The sequence below is a fragment of the Zeugodacus cucurbitae genome, chromosome 4, assembly GCF_028554725.1.
Source record: "Zeugodacus cucurbitae isolate PBARC_wt_2022May chromosome 4, idZeuCucr1.2, whole genome shotgun sequence".
NCBI classification, from domain to species: Eukaryota; Metazoa; Arthropoda; class Insecta; order Diptera; family Tephritidae; genus Zeugodacus; species Zeugodacus cucurbitae.
The window spans coordinates 5,429,150-5,447,743 of NC_071669.1; the positions used below are offsets into that span (position 1 = coordinate 5,429,150).

At 39.0% G+C, this 18,594-nt stretch overlaps 1 protein-coding gene across 5 annotated transcripts in view; it reads left to right on the top strand.

Moving 5' to 3' along the window:
- LOC105221358 (CUGBP Elav-like family member 4) overlaps window positions 1-18,594 on the top strand; it is an 867,302-nt gene that overhangs the window by 119,323 nt on the left and 729,385 nt on the right. The window lies entirely within an intron of this gene.

An 18,594-nucleotide genomic window follows, 5' to 3' on the forward strand; every position in this document is an offset into this window, starting at 1 on the left:
AGTGAGTGAAGTGAGTATGAAAAAATGTTATATATTTGATGATATTTGATTACTTTGGCATAAAAGTATATATAAATTATATGTTAGCATGTTCAAGTTCATTTTATATTTAGAATTCTACACCATTTATTTCTAAAAAAATAATAAATGAATTTTTGAAGATGTTTATTATACCAAAATGTTACTCATACGCAGTGTAGCGCTTCATACAAAGAATCAGTTTCCTTTGAGGTTAGTTAGTAGGAACTTTTTAATTCTTTAATTAATCTTATATTGGAATTATATATTAAATTTCGTTATACTTCGTCGTGTAATGGAAATTGGCAATTTTTTAATAATTTTATTCTATGTCTCGATTGAGATTTGACTTCCCATCTTAGTTGAGTATGCAGGTTGCTGGAGTAAGCAGGTTTTTTCTAAAAAATTTGAGACTTTCATTACTATTAGTGCTTTTAGTTAGAAGTTCAAGCCGATTAATGTTCCTTAGTAGTAAAAAATTAAGAATTTCCTTACTAATATTTGCTTTGAGTTAGAAGTTCAACCCGATTAATGTTTCTTAGCAGTAAAAAATTGAGAATTTCCCTACTAATATTTGCTTTTAGTTAGAAGTTCAACCCGATTAAAAAAAAGTAAAATCTTATAGACTTCTTTTAACCTAAATATTACATATAAGCCTGTGCGTGCTTTTTAAGAACATTTTTAAGACCTTCTATGAAATAAAGTTATACTTACACCTTTTTTTAGTTTAAACACGGTTTAATTTGAAAATTTAACAAAGAAGTTACTCATACGCAGTGTCACACTCACATACATTTTATTTATTTATTATAATCGGAGAATGAAGGCTTTTCAAATTATATTGACAACTAGGAACTATTTTTATACATTTTGGAGGATTGTAATCAATTACATCTAAAAAGTTACTCATACACTCATTCATATTGTATTTATTTTAAATAATACAGCGATTTTTATTCGGGACTTTGATTTCAATATTGGCAATCGGTTAGGTTAGGTTAGGTTTGTAGGCAGATCTCTGCAAAGACAGAAGATCTCACTTAGACAGTCTGGCGCTGTCCATTGTGGTACCAATAAAACTCCCCGTGGATCAAAGACCTTTAAGATTCAGCAAACCGCTTGGAATCCGTTTTAAATTTCGTAAGACTGGTAATATCGATTCTAGCCAATTCGCTAGGATCGCCGAAAAAGGGCTTTCAGAGGTGTTTCAACCTCAGTCTGGCGAAAGCTGGACAATGCAGTAGGAAATGCTTAGATGATTCTATCTCGCCTTCCTCCATACAGCTTTGGCAACTTGCATCTGCCACGATCCCAAGTCTAACCGCATGGGTACCCATTGGACAATGTCCAGTAAGTACACCTATGATTGCGCTGAGATGGACCTTGCCCAGAGAAAGCAGTTGAAAGGATCGCTTACGCTCCACAGAGGGCCAAAAGGACCTCGCTACTGCACAAGTACTGGTAGTTGACCAGCGTTTGACGAGCTCATACGTAGTCTGCATGTCCAGCGCTCTTGCGCAGGTGGACCATGGACTACCAATGCGCTACCATTCCGACGTCAATGTAGCTAGGGTACCCATCCTTGCAAGCTTGTCCGCTATACAGTTACCAGCGATGCCGCGGTGACCGGGCCGCCCTGCTGTCGGAGGGAATACATACCTCTCTAAAAGAGGTCACCATACGAAGCAGTGCGTCCACTGCTACTTTGATCGCAGCGACCTCTGCTTGGAAGACACTACAGTGGTCAGGTAGCCTAAAGCTGGTATTGATAGAAAGCTTTTTGCAGAAAACTCCCCCTCCCACCTTTCCCCTAAGCTTCGATCCATCCGTGAAAAAGCTGACTGCACTTCTCCTCCATTGACTTCTACCTGCCCACATATCCCTCGTAGGTACATGTGCAGAGAAGAAACCTCTAGGGGACGGTTCCGCGGTGCAGTGGTCCAAGTAGTCAGGGATGCAATCGAACCGACGGAGAATTTCAGAATGCCCCTACTTGGGACCGATCATGTACCCAGCGTCTCTGAGTCTGAAAGCGACCTTTGCCGCAGTGCACCTACCGGCGATATCAACAGGTGCGACGTGTAAAATAGCATTTAGAGCCATTGTTGTTCTTAGCGCTCCGCTGATTCCAATGAGAGCCGCTCTTTGGACACGCTCCAGCTGCTTAGCTAGTGTGACTTTCTCGAGTGCCCTCCACCAGACGACAACTCCATAGAACATTATAGGTTTAATAATGGTCTCATACAACCATAAAACCACTTTTGGTGAGAGACCCCACCTTTTTCCAATAGCCCCTCTACAGCAGTAAAGAGCTACCGAAGCCTTTCTTACCATCTCCTCAATGTTTGGCTTCCATAAGAGCTTCCTATCAAGAATAAGCGGTATTTCACCTTGTTCGCAGGTTGCAGACTGGAGGCTCCCAATGAGGGGAGAGTGGCATTTGGAATTTTGTATCTTCTTATGAATAAGACGAGTTCCGTTTTACTCGGGTTTATGGCTAAGCCACTTCTATGCGCCCAGCGGGTTACCACTTCTAGGTAACCTTGGGTCATTTCATATACGGAATTTTGGCAATCACTTTAAAACAAAAGTTTTCATTAACTAAAATTAACATTTTTTTAGTATTTATGAGCTTAGCATATCTTGAGGGGCAATATAGACTGTTTGAAGAGAAATTTATTGTTAATAATTTTTATTAATTGGACTGAACATGAAGGTTAAAGTTTAATTATAGTGGATAATTAAGATAATTTCTATTTATTTATTATAATTTAAATCATATTGAAATTTTTGGTAAAATTTATTAAAAATGTATACTTAAGATTTTGAAATTTCAATATTTTATTTCTAATATTTTTCATTGATATATTTTTTCAACTACATTTTTTTTATAATTTTGAGTATATTTTTCTTTTTTAAAAATTAAAAATATAAATAAATTTTGGATTTTGAAATTTCGGTTTTTTTATTTTTAAACAATGAATTATTTAAAAAGAAGATTTCATAATTCTGATTATAATTTTTTTTCTTCATGGCAGTAAAAGTTATTTTTTTTTAATAATTTTCCACATTTAACTATATTTCTGATTCAAAATCAACCCGAATAATACCTAAGCTTTAACCACCAACCCACGTAAACCACTAACAATGTCATTTCACTTCCGACCATTTTAGTTTCGGCTTCCAAGTATTCAATTTACCAAATTTACACAATTTAAATAAATTTCGAACTAACAAATGCTTAACCGCCCAAAAGCAGGTCACATATATATTGAAACTGGCGTTAATTATAATGCACACATGAAAAATATGCACAGCGCAGCTACATAATTTTTCCACTGCACACACACGCCCACAGCACATACAACGGCTGACTAATAGCGCTTAGGCCTTGTAATTTGCATGCTAATAAGCAGGTGTAGAGCAGCATTAAGGGCGGGCCGAGCAGATGCATATGAAAATTAAAGTAAAACAGGCAAGCAATGCACATGGCTACATGAGAACTCTATGTGGATGCGTGTGTGTGCGCTGCAGCAAACAGGTGCCATGCTTCACAAAAAGCGCCTCCCACAAGCAGCTGGGCCAGTGCCAGCGGTCTGTGTTTGTGTGGCATGCTAACCGCAAGGCTTGAGCATGCACTCAAACACTCACACACACCTGAACATATTTACTTCTGACCATATATGACCGCTTAAAGTTCTCATTACGTACACATACAACTGTTGGGGGCTACCACGCAACCATTTTACAACCATTATGCTTGCCACTCATGCGTGTATGCGTGTGTGTTTGCGCTGACTGTTTGCTACTAAAATATGTCTACCTGCAGGAGTCGTTGGCTGGCTGGCTGCTAATCTCTTGCTTAATATGTTAATTGCAAAAACTAAAACGGATTTTCTCACCTACACATTGGCAGCATTTTGCGTCGTCATTTGCATGCGCACACACACACATACAAAGAGAGACTGCCCCACATCTAGTATAGCATAAACTTGTGCGCTAAGTTGCATTTAGCGTAATTTTGCCTTTGGTTTGCAAAGTTAATTTCTCACATCCGACACTAATCCATTCCGACTGGCGGTCTCACTCACACCAACTGGCTGCTTTGCGTTGCGGGTGGTTGGGTGTGTATTTATGTTATATACTGTTGCTGTGGTTGTTGCCTGTCGACTGCTTTGTGGCAAAGACAAATGAGCATTTGCGATTAGATAAATGTAGAATTTGGTTGCATTAACTAAGGTAAGGTAGTAATCTTGCATTTAAATTATAGAATTATTAGCGTAATTCTCAGGTTGTAATTGCAAGGCTGTCTAATATATTTAGTCTAGTTTGATTATTTTATTTCTGAAGCTGAAAGGTAAAGAAAGTTTTCTACAACAGATTACTATAGAAAATCGGTTTTAGAAGGAAGTACCTATTATTTAGAACCAACTTTTTCTTCTTAAGATTTTGAGAACTGTCTAGTGAATAGTAAATTCTTCAATGTTAAATTTATTGAGGTTACATTCGTTTTAAGATCAAGAGATATACAGACTTAAAACTGAAGAGAAACTTGAGGCTCACTTATTTTCTGTAAAAGTTACTGTATGCAGACAGTAAAGCCTACCAACAATCAGGTGTCAGATTTGGAAAGTATAATTGTCAAAATGAAAACTATTTTATTATTTTAATAAACAAGCCACTGAAGTATAATACAATTTTCAGCTGTATTCATTTCTTACTTTATCTGTAGCAGTTATTCCATATCTGGTTCCAGTTGACTCATTTCCGTTGCGGATGCCCGTATCCGGTCACACCATTTCCGGTTCCGGTAACATCATTATCCTATATCCGGTTTCTGAAGCCCAATTTCCGGCCCTCCCATTTCCGGTATCGGTAACATCGCTTCCGTTAACATCATATCCGGTTACCACATTTTCTTTCCGGATTCTCATATATGACCACCCAATTTCCGGTTTCGGTAACATCATTACCCCGTATCCAATTTCCGATGCCCCATTTCCGATATCGGTAACATTAGTTCCGATAATATCATATCCGGTTACCCCATACCCGGTAGCATCATTTCCTTTCCAATTGCCTCATTTCGGGCTCCGGATGACCATATCCGGCCACCTCCACCTCCGTTTTCGGTAACATCTGTTCCGATAACGACATATCCGTTTTCGCCATTGCGGTAGTCATCTCGACACCTTAGCGTGACAGCTTTTGAGGCTCAGCCTGTTTTGACGATTGGAACAAACGCTGTCATTAGTGCATAATATCGAATTGGAACTATTTTGAATATTTTTTTCTGTTACAAAACATGAAAATTCCCTTTATTTTTAAAAACACTTAAACAGTCAATTGGGCGCTAAAAAGTACAATAAGAAATTGTACAGTTAGATCATCTAAATCGACCTCTGTGAGACTTGTTTTTGTTGAATATGAGAAATTAATAGATAAATCAGTTATGAGTGACATTATATGCATTTGTCTACTAATTCTTTAGTGTAAAGTATGAAAATCATCTCATCTTGAACATCAGGGCTTTCAGGCAGTTAGTTAGCTGCAGATGGAATAAATTTTCATATCACTTTGTTTGAACATAAAAAAATTATAATAAAAAAAGTGAAGTGACCTTTGAACTTTTATGTGCTTTCTTGAATTGCTGTCTTATTTTAAAAACTTTTGCATAACCTTAGTGAACAATGTCATCATAAAGTCACTCACTCACTCAAAACTTAAAAAATAATACACACTTATGCCGACCGCTTGTAATTTAATTAATATTTTATTTAGCAGCCAGTAGGTTCGCCTCATATTGTAATCACGTGTGGCAGGGTCAACTTCAAAACTTGACAAACAAATTCATTAAGCGCAAAGGCACAAGAATTGAGCGACAAATTTACTTTGCTGTAAATTTTTTCCATATTCCATACTTTGAAATTATTTTTACCCACTTGGAGGAGGGTCGCTACACTTAGAGTCGTTGAAATGCCGAGCTTGTAAATATAAACAAAAATACATACATATGGATGAATGTGACTGTTTACTTTATTAATGTTGTAAACATAAAGTACAAGTGAAAAAAAATACAAAAAACACTTGAAGTGCGACATAGCTGCCGGAAATGCGACGTTGCCCCTAAGACATACCCACAAATCCAAGCGTCACACCAACAACAGGCCTCTTTCCTGCTGCTACTTGTGCCACCGACATTATTTCCTCATATATTTTATTGACATGCCCAAGAGTTATGTTCCTACCTCCCACAACTCTCCATTTGCAGCACTTACTCGGCGCCCAAAGCCGCCGCTAACCAACACTTGGCTATGTGGCATGTGGCGACGACTTGCGTGGAACGGCATTCCTAGCAGTGCCGCTGCTACGGTCGCTCATTCGTTGGCCAAAAAGAAAGTCCTTGACAAGTTATTATAAGTTTCAATTAAAAGTGGCTTAAGTACTCGAGAGCAAAGCCGAGCGAATAGGGCTGTGTGGAAGCACAGGGTGTTGTAGGGCATAAGCATGAGTGGAACAGGCGAATGACTGATGACTGCTGTCGAATATGCCGTTACAAGTGGATAAGGAAGTGTATGAGTGTATTTGTTTGTGTTTCATGTTTTGTGTTTGTGAAAGTGCAAGCATCACAAAAAAGTTTAAAGTAGGTAGCAAACAGAAATCGAGAAAAAAATACGGAACAAACTTTTTTGTTGTAAAACATTTCATTTCCCAGTGGCATTGGACAAAAAAAAAATTGCTCAAGTGCGCTGCTAAGCTTGTTTTTCGCAATTTTTCGAAGAAAATAATTAGCCAAAAGTCTCGGGTGACTTATAAAAATGCTCATTAATTTAGTCACTGTTTGTCATAGTTTGATGGAATGTAATGCTTAAAGATTTAGTTTATAAATTGACAAGGATTTTTTGGCGGTTTGTTTCAACGTATTAGTGCTGCAGGTGATTTGGGAAATCTTCTAGATTGGGGTGGAAGATTTTCTAAAACCAAATTCCTGTAAACTCTTGTAAAGTTAAGGGGTTATATACAGTTAGAAGGCCGAAAAAAAGTGAATTTTCCAGAATTTTTTTTTTACAAAACTTTTTAATTTATTGATCCAAAAATTTAGACACATATTATGGTATCTTTTAACTGTATTTTAAGACTTAGCACTAGTAAAAATATTTATTTGAAAAAGAGCTACAGCTGATCTCCAGGAGCTCCTCTCAAAAAAGATGTTTTGCGGTGACCACTATATCTCGGAACTGGATCATATGAAATTAAAAAACCAAACAGGTTTCGTTAAAATAATGTTACATCTAGTAATTAATCAAAAGAATAAGCAAAATAAAATTTTTTGACAAAATGGCGGTTTCTCAAAACAAAAAAAAAAAATCGATTCTTCACCGAAATTTCGGCCTTAAATTGTTTATAAAAAAAAATATATTTATCGGAGAGAAAAAATCTTCGATTAATTACTAAAAAATATATTTAAGAAGGTCGTGTTAAAATTTGAAACTAATCGGTCTAGCCGTTTTCGAGTAATGTTGGTCACCGACTTTGAAAACACCATTTTGAGAAAAACGCGTTTAAAGTTTGGACCTTGTACTTCCAAGCACTCTGAAACGCCTTTTCAAATTTTTCATTTGCTTGTAACTTTGAAAATATTCACCGGAACGATATGAAATTTTCTGTGTGTATTCTTAAATATTTGTACATTAAGAAAATGAAATAAAAAAAAAACGATTTTTTGAAAATTCTAACTGTATATAACCCCTTAAATGGGAGAGTTGACCTAAACGTTGGACTCTCAAAAAACTTTAATTTGATATATTTAATTTAAAAGAGTTTACTTTTTTTGACACTAGTCACTTCACTATTGACGTCTCTTGTTGACACTTGACAGTTTACATTGCTTATTATATACTTGAACTGTCTTAGAAGACAATATCTAAAAGTTAGTGCGGGTGACTGATTTTTGGTGCTTGACAAATGACATTTGACAGCTGCAGAATCATTTTTGGTCCATGACAGTTGACTAATATCACTCTCAATTATTGCAAAATGACGTTTAGAAGCAGGATATTCATATTATGTAATGACAGTTGACTAATGTTGCTTGTCATATGATACGATTGATCATTGTGAGCTGATATATGACAGTTGACACATAACAGTTGACACCTGACAGTCGACATGTGACAGTTGACATATGACAATTGACATATGACAGCTCACACTTGACTAGTTTAAAGTGATACACTTCCAGTGATATTTCCAATGCTATCGATAAAAGATTTCTACTGTTATTTAGTTCCATACAACTATAATACTTCTCATATATTAACTAGATCTATAAATTGACAGCTGAATCTTATCTTTAGAGCAGAAGTTTGATACCACATTTTCAACTCTCAATAATATATCTAGTAACATATTTTTTATACATTTTTTTTTTGTTTTTATTTATTATTTATGCTCTTCTATAAAAAATTTAAAGCAAATATATACTAAAATATGTTTAGAAAGTATTTTATATGTGCCACAAAGGCACTTTACTTTCATTTTACATTTCCCTTTCAGCAACCTGCAACAAAGGATTTCGAGGAAAAATTCACCGTTATTATACCCAAAAGAATATATACAAACACATTTGGTTGCACATTTCTGCATATGTTGCATACACTTTGTAAACAAGCACTTATGTGGCAACTTCAACAAAGCTCCTAAGTGCTGCTCATAAAATATTAAGAAATATTTAAACGTTTACTAATTTTCTCCAAAGAACTGAAAATGAGGTGCAAGGCTTCAGTAAACAGTGATATAAGCATATACAGTTACATTTTGTTAGAATATGTATATTTTCTTGATACTTGGACCTTAGAGAAAGCTTTCTAATAGAACGGAAATTATCTAGCCGAAGCTAAATCTTAACTCTAACTTATAAAGTACACCAAAAATATTCTATTTTATTTTTTATCCACCAAAAATAAAACTCAGCACCCCGACAAAAATTCCTCTTGGATACATCCACCGCGCGGGTGTCGACTGGGCAATGGGTGGCGCTGCCTGCACTGCTTGGGTCTTAAGCGATCTATGACAAGCTATGTCACGGCAGTGCAGGCAGGCGTCATCTAGCTAAGGCTGATGTACTCCACATCCATCATCATATGTTGGAATGCTCTATATGTATCCTCATAGGGCGGTGGAGGCGTGAGTACATCAGCTATTGCCAGTGACGTACCTGGCGGTAGGTATAAAACGCTTGGGGTAGAGACCCCCGAATAAAAAAACAATATGGAGGACAAAAAGGAAGAACTGCGGGCTGGGATATCAGCCTAAACGTCGGTGGGAGACGAGGCTGCTACCACCGGCGGGCACAGCGACTTTTCAAGCTGTGTCGCCAGCGGCCACACCTCCACTGCAACGGGAGCAGGTTGCGGTGGATGTAATTCACGACAGGCGCAGGCATCCTGAACGATGACTACTACTCAGGGAACACGTAAAGGCACTCCATTCTGGTATCGCCAGGACCATAACTGGTCTATGCGTGGCCCGCAGGCCTACCAGACTAGCCTAACCAAACCTAACCCTTTAAAACCCCAAGTTTCAACTTCAACCTCATTGTCTTTAGTTCGCGTTGAATGCATGCCCTTTCATTTAGTGCAGCAGCTGTATGGGCGTGTAGGCGTAAAATTGAATTTCAAATTTTCAGCCAACTCTCTGCCACGAGTACAATTTCGAACACTTTCCACTTTACTTTTTGGCTTTTTGTTTTTATTCCTCTTTTCATTTCTTAGCACTTCACAGCCATTAGCCTTTGCCAAAATGCCTATCAGCTAGGCGAGTGAACGAGCGCATGTGTTTGTAGTGAGTGGTGTGAGCATAAGCCAAAGGCCAGCAAATATGAGGTTGAAAGGTGTAGCGCTAGCAATTGGCAGTCTAACTGAGCCGCCGTTGCTGTGCCTTAAACACACTCACATACCTGTACTTCACACACGTGTGTTGCTGCCTCTTTGTTTGCATTTACATATTCGAGTGCTGGCAACAATGACTCAGCCGACAAGCGTCAAAAGCTTTTGCCAACCGAATATTTTCAAACAACTTTATTTCGCCGCACAAACATACATTTCTCTTAGAGCGTGTATTTGTAGTGTTTTTAGAAGTGTGGGAGCGTGGGAGAGATGGCGTGAATTCTAGTAAGGTATCCTTTCCTTCTAGGGGGATGGGGTCATATGTAGAAGTTCACGCAAGTGAGGAAAGTTTCTGATTGCCATTCACTTGGGAGTGGCCAGGAACGATTCTTTTGCATATGACTCAAGCAGCTCACGACTTCCGGTTTTAGACCAAGTATCCCCTGGGTAGCTAACAGACATCCGTTTGGAGGCGAGCTAAAGTGAGAAGGCGAAGCCCGCTTGTGCGGTTGTGCGTAGGGCTTGGGACCCACCACATAAAAAAATCTCCCCAATGAAAACAAACACCGAGCCTCGGATGAGAAACTCCCCTTTTGATGACGACCCCTGCAAACGTACTAAGGATCATGATTTGAGGGCATGCACCTGGAATGTCCGGACTCTTAATTGGGAAGGTGCCTCTGCCCAGCTGGTTGATGTCCTCATACAACTAAAGGCTGACATCACCGCCGTCCAAGAAGTGCGATGGACGGGACAAGGACGGAAGAAGGTGGGTCCTTGTGACATCTACTACAGCGGCCATATAAAGGAGCGCAAATTTGGTGTTGGATTTGTGGTGGGAGAGAGACTCCGTCGCCGAGTCCTGGCATTCACCCCGGTGGATGAACGTCTAGCCACAATCCGCATAAAAGCGAGGTTCTTCAACATATCGCTGATTTGCGCCCACGCCCCAACGGAAGAGAAGGACGATGTGACCAAAGACGCTTTCTATGAGCGCCTAGAACGCACCTATGAGCGCTGCCCCCGCCACGATGTCAAAATCGTGCTTGGCGATTTTAACGCCAGGGTGGGTAAAGAAGGTGTCTTTGGCACAACAGTCGGAAAATTCAGCCTCCATGACGAAACATCGCCAAACGGCCTGAGGCTGATCGACTTCGCTGGGGCCCGAAATATGGTTGTCTGTAGTACCAGATTCCAGCATAAAAAAATTCATCAAGCAACGTGGCTGTCCCCTGATCGAAACACGCGCAACCAAATCGATCACGTTGTGATAGACGGAAGACATGTCTCCAGTGTTTTAGACGTGCGTACGCTCCGAGGACCAAACATTGACTCGGACCATTATCTAGTAGCAGCAAAGATACGCACTCGCCTCTGTGCAGCAAAGAACGCCCGTCAACAAACACAAGGAAGGTTCGCCGTCGAAAAGCTGCAATCACAACCGACAGCCGAACGATTTTCTACTCGACTTGCACTCCTGCTCTCTGAGAGCACTCATCAGCATCTCGATATAAGGGAGCTGTGGAACGGCATCTCAAACTCATTGCATACCGCTGCAGCCGAAACAATTGGTCTACGGCAACGCCAAAAAACCAGTTGGTACGATGAGAATTGTCGTTCCGCAGTGGAGAGAAAACAGACTGCCTACCTCGCAACGTTGCGATCGACCACAACACGTTCGGGGTGGGATAGATATCGAGAACTGAAGAGGGAAGCGAGACGCATTTGCAGACGTAAAAAGAAAGAGGCCGAAATGCGTGAGTATGAAAAGCTTGAAAAGCTGGCCGACATGGGTAATGCTCGAAAATTTTATGAAAAGATGAGGCGATTAACAGAAGGTTTCAAGACCGGAGCATTATCATGTAGGGACCGAGAAGGTAATCTGGTAGCGGATGTCCAGAGCACACTGGGATTATGGAGGGAACACTTCTCCGACCTGCTCAATGGCAGTGAAAGTACAACACCAGGAGATGGCGAACCCGATTCCCCAATCGATGACGATGGAATAGATGTTCCATTACCCGACCATGAAGAAATTCGAATAGCAATTACCCGCTTGAAGAACAACAAAGCGGCGGGGGCCGATGGATTACCGGCCGAGCTATTCAAATACGGCGGCGAAGAACTGATAAGGTGCATGCATCAGCTTCTTTGTAGAATATGGTCGGAAGAAAGCATGCCTGACGATTGGAATCTTAGTGTGCTCTGCCCAATCCATAAGAAGGGAGACCCCACAATCTGCGCCAACTACCGTGGTATAAGTCTCCTCAATATCGCATATAAGGTTTTGTCGAGCGTATTGTGTGAAAGACTAAAGCCCACCGTCAACGAACTGATTGGACCTTATCAGTGTGGCTTTAGACCTGGAAAATCCACAATGGACCAGATATTCACCATGCGCCAAATCTTGGAAAAGACCCGAGAGAGAAGAATCGATACTCACCATCTTTTTATCGATTTTAAAGCTGCCTTCGATAGCACGAAAAGGAGCTGTCTTTATGCCGCGATGTCTGAATTTGGTATCCCTGCAAAACTAATACGGCTATGTAAGCTGACGTTGAGCAACACCAAAAGCTCCGTCAGGATCGGGAAGGACCTCTCCGAGCCGTTCGATACCAAACGAGGCTTCAGACAGGGTGACTCACTATCGTGCGACTTCTTCAATCTATTGCTGGAAAAAATAATACGAGCTGCAGAACTAAATAGAGAGGGTACAATCTTCTACAAGAGTGTACAGCTCCTGGCGTATGCCGATGATATTGATATCATCGGAAGCAACAACCGCGCCGTTTGTTCCGCGTTTTCCAGACTAGATAAAGAAGCGAAGCGTATGGGTCTGGTGGTGAATGAGGACAAGACGAAATATCTCCTGTCATCAAACAAACAGTCGGCGCACTCGCGTCTTGGCTCCCACGTCACTGTTGACAGTCATAACTTTGAAGTTGTAGATAATTTCGTTTATCTGGGAACCAGCATTAACAACACCAACAATGTCAGCCTTGAAATCCAACGCAGAATCACTCTTGCCAACAGGTGCTACTTTGGACTGAGTAGGCAATTGAAAAGTAAAGTCCTCTCTCGACGAACCAAAATCAAACTCTATAAGTCGCTCATTATTCCCGTCCTGATGTATGGCGCTGAAGCGTGGACGATGACAACATCCGATGAGACGACTCTTGGGGTTTTCGAGAGAAAGGTTTTGCGCAAGATTTTTGGTCCTCTAAACATTGGCAACGGCGAATACCGCAGGCGATGGAACGATGAGCTGTACGATTTATACGACGACATTGACATAGTTCAGCGAATAAAAAGACAGCGGCTACGCTGGCTAGGTCATGTTGTACGGATGGAAGAAAACACTCCAGCTCTGAAAGTATTCGATGCAGTACCCGCTGGAGGAAGCCGCGGAAGAGGACGACCTCCACTCCGGTGGAAAGACCAAGTGCAAAGTGACCTGGCTTCACTTGGTGTTTCCAATTGGCGCCAAAAAGCAAAAAGGAGGAATGAGTGGCGCGCTCTGGTGGATTCGGCTATAATCGCTTAAAGCGGTTCCTACGCCAAATATATATATATATATCCTTTCTTTTTCAAATTTTCAACTATTAGAACTGGCTTGCTTTTGTTATGCTTTGCTTTGAGTATCATTTGCTTTGCTATAGTTTAGTTGTTATTATTATTGTTTGCACCGTTGGCAGGCTGTTAGCAGCATATTACAATTGTTTTGCATGTAATGATGACACTGATAATGTTATTTTGGAGCCTTAGCTTTGCACTTTACAATCGTGGGTACTTGAGTTCACATGCTTTAACGAGTAGCTTTCAGTTGGAGGTGGCTGGCTTACTTTTTTTTTGTTTGTGTTTAGATAAGGTATTCAATTTCGGAAAATAGTAAAAGGCCTAACTGGAAATATTTATCATCTTATATGCCAGGGAGTACGAGTAGGCGGAAGTTAATATTGAGGCTAGAAAGTTGTAGGATATCTAGATGAAATTCTACTTTTTACAGATTTGTAAAGCACTGGTACCGTTCTTGGAAAGTTTTCTCTATAGAGAAATTTGCTACCATGTGAGTTTGTGACCAAGTCTTATAGCACTATTAGCATTTTTGACTTCTGAAAATAATGAAATATCTGTACCCAAAAACAAGTAAGGAAGGCTAAGTTCGGGTGCAACCGAACATTTTATACTCTCTCAATTTGTTGCTATGTTTTTATTAAGATAACATACAATTTGAATCATATATTCGGCATAAAGTCCAATAGAAAAACGAAAATTATTATATATAGTATATAAGTTGAGGTAATCTTTTTTCATCACCAACACCTTACTTAATTTGGCTAAGATATTTCACATATTAACCCCTTGACGTAATGTGAATGCATGTAATAAAACTATTCATTTTGGATTTGATGTTGTGCACGGAAATAACGGGAAAATTTCAATTTTCTTTTCATCAAATATACACTTCTACGCACCTTGAGTCAGACTCGTTAAAATCATTAAATTGGACTACGAGTTATGAGCCGATTTTAACCATTTCTGGTACAGAGACACAATATTAGAAGAAAAAGATATCCTCTAAATTGAATTGAGATACCTGAGAGATTTACCGATATTTTCGGTGAAAAACTACCATTAGGCACTGAGTTCTTCATATTCGATATCCGGGGAATTGAAAAGCTATAGTCCGATTTCGATAATTTTTTCACAAGTGATGCCACAGATCATATATAGTATTTGTGCAACGTTTTATTTCGCTATCTTCATTGGTTCCTTATCTATATCTTATAAAGTGAAGGAATAAGATGGAATTCAAAATTGAGTTGTATGGGAAGTAGGCGTGATTGTGAATCGATTTCGCCCATTTTTCATCCATGCTATCAGGGTGTCAAGAAAATATTATATACCGAATTTCATTGAAATCTGTCGAGTAGTTTTTGAGGTATGGTTTTTGACCAATAAGTGGGCGATGTCACGCCCATTTTCCATTTTGTAAAACATCTGAGTGCAGCTTCTTTCTGCTATTTCCTCTGTAAAATTTAGTGTTTCTGACGTTTTTCGTTAGTGAGTTAACTCACTTTTAGTAATTTTCAACCCAATCTTTGTATGGGAGGTGGGCGTGGTTATTACACGATTTCAACACTTTTCATGGTGTAAGGGAAACGCCTGCAGAAAGTTTGGTTTATATAGCTTTATTGGTTTGTGAGATATATACAAAAAACCTATTTGGGGGGGGGGCTAAGCCCACTTCCCCAAAAAAGTCACATCCAAATATGCCACTTCATAGTGCGATCCTTTGTACCAAATTTTATTTTCATAACTTTATTTATGGCTTAGTTAAGACACTGTATAGGTTTTCGGTTTTCGCCATTTTGTGGGCGTGGCAGTGGTCCGATTTTGCACATTTTCGAAAGCAATGAACATGTGTTCCAAGTTTCATTAAGATATATAAATTTTTACTCAAGTTATCCGTTGCACGGACGGACAAACAGACATTCGGATTTTGACTCGTCTCGTCACGCTGATCATTTTGATATACATATATACTGTATACACAATAACTTCAATAAGTCTGTCATATATAGATCAAATGAAGCAGCATGATGAATGTAACATATTTTAATATGAAATACCTCCAATAACTGATATATATATCACGCTTAAAACAGTTATTTAGAAGCCTACTAGTGATTGGATATGCCTTTGGATACCTAGTATTCTCTCAATACACCACATATTGAATTTTATACATTAAATAGTAAAAAAATATTTTGAAATTAATTTCCTTTCGACCATTTCAATTCAAAAATCCAAGAAAAAATATAAAACTTGTACTAAAATGCACCACAGTCAAAGTGCAAAGCCCACTGCGCCTAAATGTATGCAACAACATATGCATAACTAATATATTTCCACCCACACCCGCTTGCTTAGTAGTAGTCCAGTGTGTCTGACATACGAAACCACATTTATATAAATAGACACATATGCATATATCACGGCAGGTTTTGAAATTTCGCAAACGCCTTTTTCACTATTCAATTTGACTTTTGTAGAAGCAGGTTTGTATTCTTTTTTTTGCCGCTGCTTGGGTTGCTGCCCACAAACGTTTAGTTTAGTTTGAATTTTAATGGGTCGTCATTTACGGTTTTCGCAACGAACAACCAGCGAGGAAGTGGCAGCAGTCGACGCTGAAAAGTGCAAGCAAAAGTCAAAACTATTTTTGGTGGGCGTTTTTGACTACACCTACAGCCAAAAATTTGAAGCACAAACACATATAAGCACAGGCTGGCATATACTTTCCGAAATTTAAAATTTTTATTTCGAACTTTTTAGGTTTGCAGGTGTGTTGGCAATCAACTTCACTCGTGCTTTCGATGCGCGCAAGTAGCTTTCTTCATGTGGGTGTGTGTGGCTGTCGGTGTGGGTGGTTGGTTAGGGGCAAAACCACTTTTGGCATTGCCAATTTCAATTTCGTTTGCCGCGCTGTCTATGTGTGTGTTTGTATCTCTTGGTTGTGGTAACCACATTTTGATATGCAATTTACATTTTGTACTACTAGCTTTTGCTTTGCTTCCGCTGTTTTAAACACTCTTCCTCCACCACTAACTTTCATGCCTTTGTTCTCCATTTGTATTGCTTATTGTATTTTTATTAACCAGCTGTGTTTGTGTGTGTGTCTGGATTTCTTTGCTCTCAACTCGTTTGGTATTTAGCCAAATCATTCTTTATAGCAGCTGAAAACGACGGCAGTCGGCTGCATTCCATTGCTGTGCACAATTGATTTTGACAGCATTTGGCACAAGTCCGACTCGGCTGGCTTGTTGTAAAGAACTTAACACATTTACAAATCGACAATGAATTGGGTAACTAGGGGAAGTGGCAGTCGTAGATGCAATCGGAAAATGTTTTAAAATTCATATTAATTTTTAACTTAATGCGGTTTTGTATGATGTAAAAAATTGAATATTTAAAAAATGGAGAATGGAAAATGAAGTTCGATAGCGGTCAACCACTTGATCATTTAGATTATTAGATTATTCCACCTGACTTAGAGTTGATAACATTAGCTTTGTTAACGTCTATATACAGCCTGAATTCATAACAAAAGAGGTAGGTGGTTGGTGCTGGTGGAACCCTTAATGGTTCGTATCTTCATTTATTAACTTACTTATTAACATTCTTAACCATCCGCTTCTTGCCCTGTGGTTCTAAATTTATGAATTTAAATATGAAATTAGAGGAAAAATTTACTGTCCCTAACTAATATTCTAAGAAAATTTAAGGAGACCTTATTCCTCGAATAAGCTTCAAGCCCAGTCATGCTAGTTGGAATAAAATTCGGAAATTCAAACATAATTTTGTTAAAATTTTCTTGACTTCTCCCTTTACACCTCGTCGATAATGTACCAGGTCTCTACAGTTACCAAGTATACTAGAAATAATCTCCAATGCTCTAAAGCATATAGCATGGTTGCGTCGCGTCTTCTTGGGGATAGATTGATATCGAAGCAGTATAGTGAACGTTAAGCTTTTATGAAGTCTCTTTAGCTTTGACGTAGGTGTGTTAATGAGTGAGCACTATTTTATTGAGACTAACCCATACACTGATTTGAGGTTAAGTTTGAAGAGTTGAGCCTGAGGGGGAGAGCTTGAAGTGGTATTACATTAAAGAGGAAGAAGCTTGAGTTGCAGAGTTTAATAATATTTGTTAACTGTCTGGCGGAATAAAAGTGGTGTGGTTGCTCAAGAGGAAGAATTCAAGCCTAGGCTAGGTTAAGGTAGCTTATAGTTCAGATCCACCAGTCCTTTATGCTGTCGCAAACTCGTCGAAATGGATGCCGTAGACTCTCAAGCTCCGACAAAGCGCTTTGAGCCTTTCAAAAACTTGTAACTTGCAACTAAATATATTTGGCAGAGTTCAAATGAGTCCGAAACTAAAGTAGCTTCCTGCTATTGATAGTAAGGTCCGGTTCTCCTTGACGAACTTTGGGAGAACAGTCAGCGAGTATATGGCTCGAATTGTTGTTCTGTTATCCGGATGAATGCTCACTCTCCTGACAGAGGTAATAAAAGTCGAAATAGTCTATCTCTTGATTTACTGTAACAGCCGCTTGAAAATCGTTGCAGTACTATTCTAAAACTGTCCTTGATACTGAGCTTCTTGGAGAATACTACTCCACGAACTTTTCCTCTGAACTAAGATCCATTTGTGAAAAAGGTCACTGCATCTCTTTTCCACCGGCTACGTATCGTACACATCTCCTTCGTATGAATATGGATAAAGAAGGAAGTACGAGGAGAAGCCTCCACGACGCAGTAATACAGATTTTCAAGGATGAAACCCAAGTAACCTAGAATTTCAGAATGTCTTTTTTTATAACTTTTATATAAGCAGCCCCTCTGAGTTTAGTAGTCACCAGTAAAATGCAATAGTTGATTATGCATTTCTGAAAAAATATATAAAATTTGGTTGTTTGTTTGAACAACTGATATAATATGTTCTATTCGCTACTCTTTAGTGCTTGGCGAATCGAACAAACCCACTGTAATCTTAAAATTCCTCTCGGATAAAACTTTGCTTCAGCATTCGAAGAACCTCTAGAAAATCAGAGTCTAAATACCTCAAAGTCATGAAAATTCACGACGTATGGCAATTAAAAACTCGAAGTAATAATTAGGCACTGCT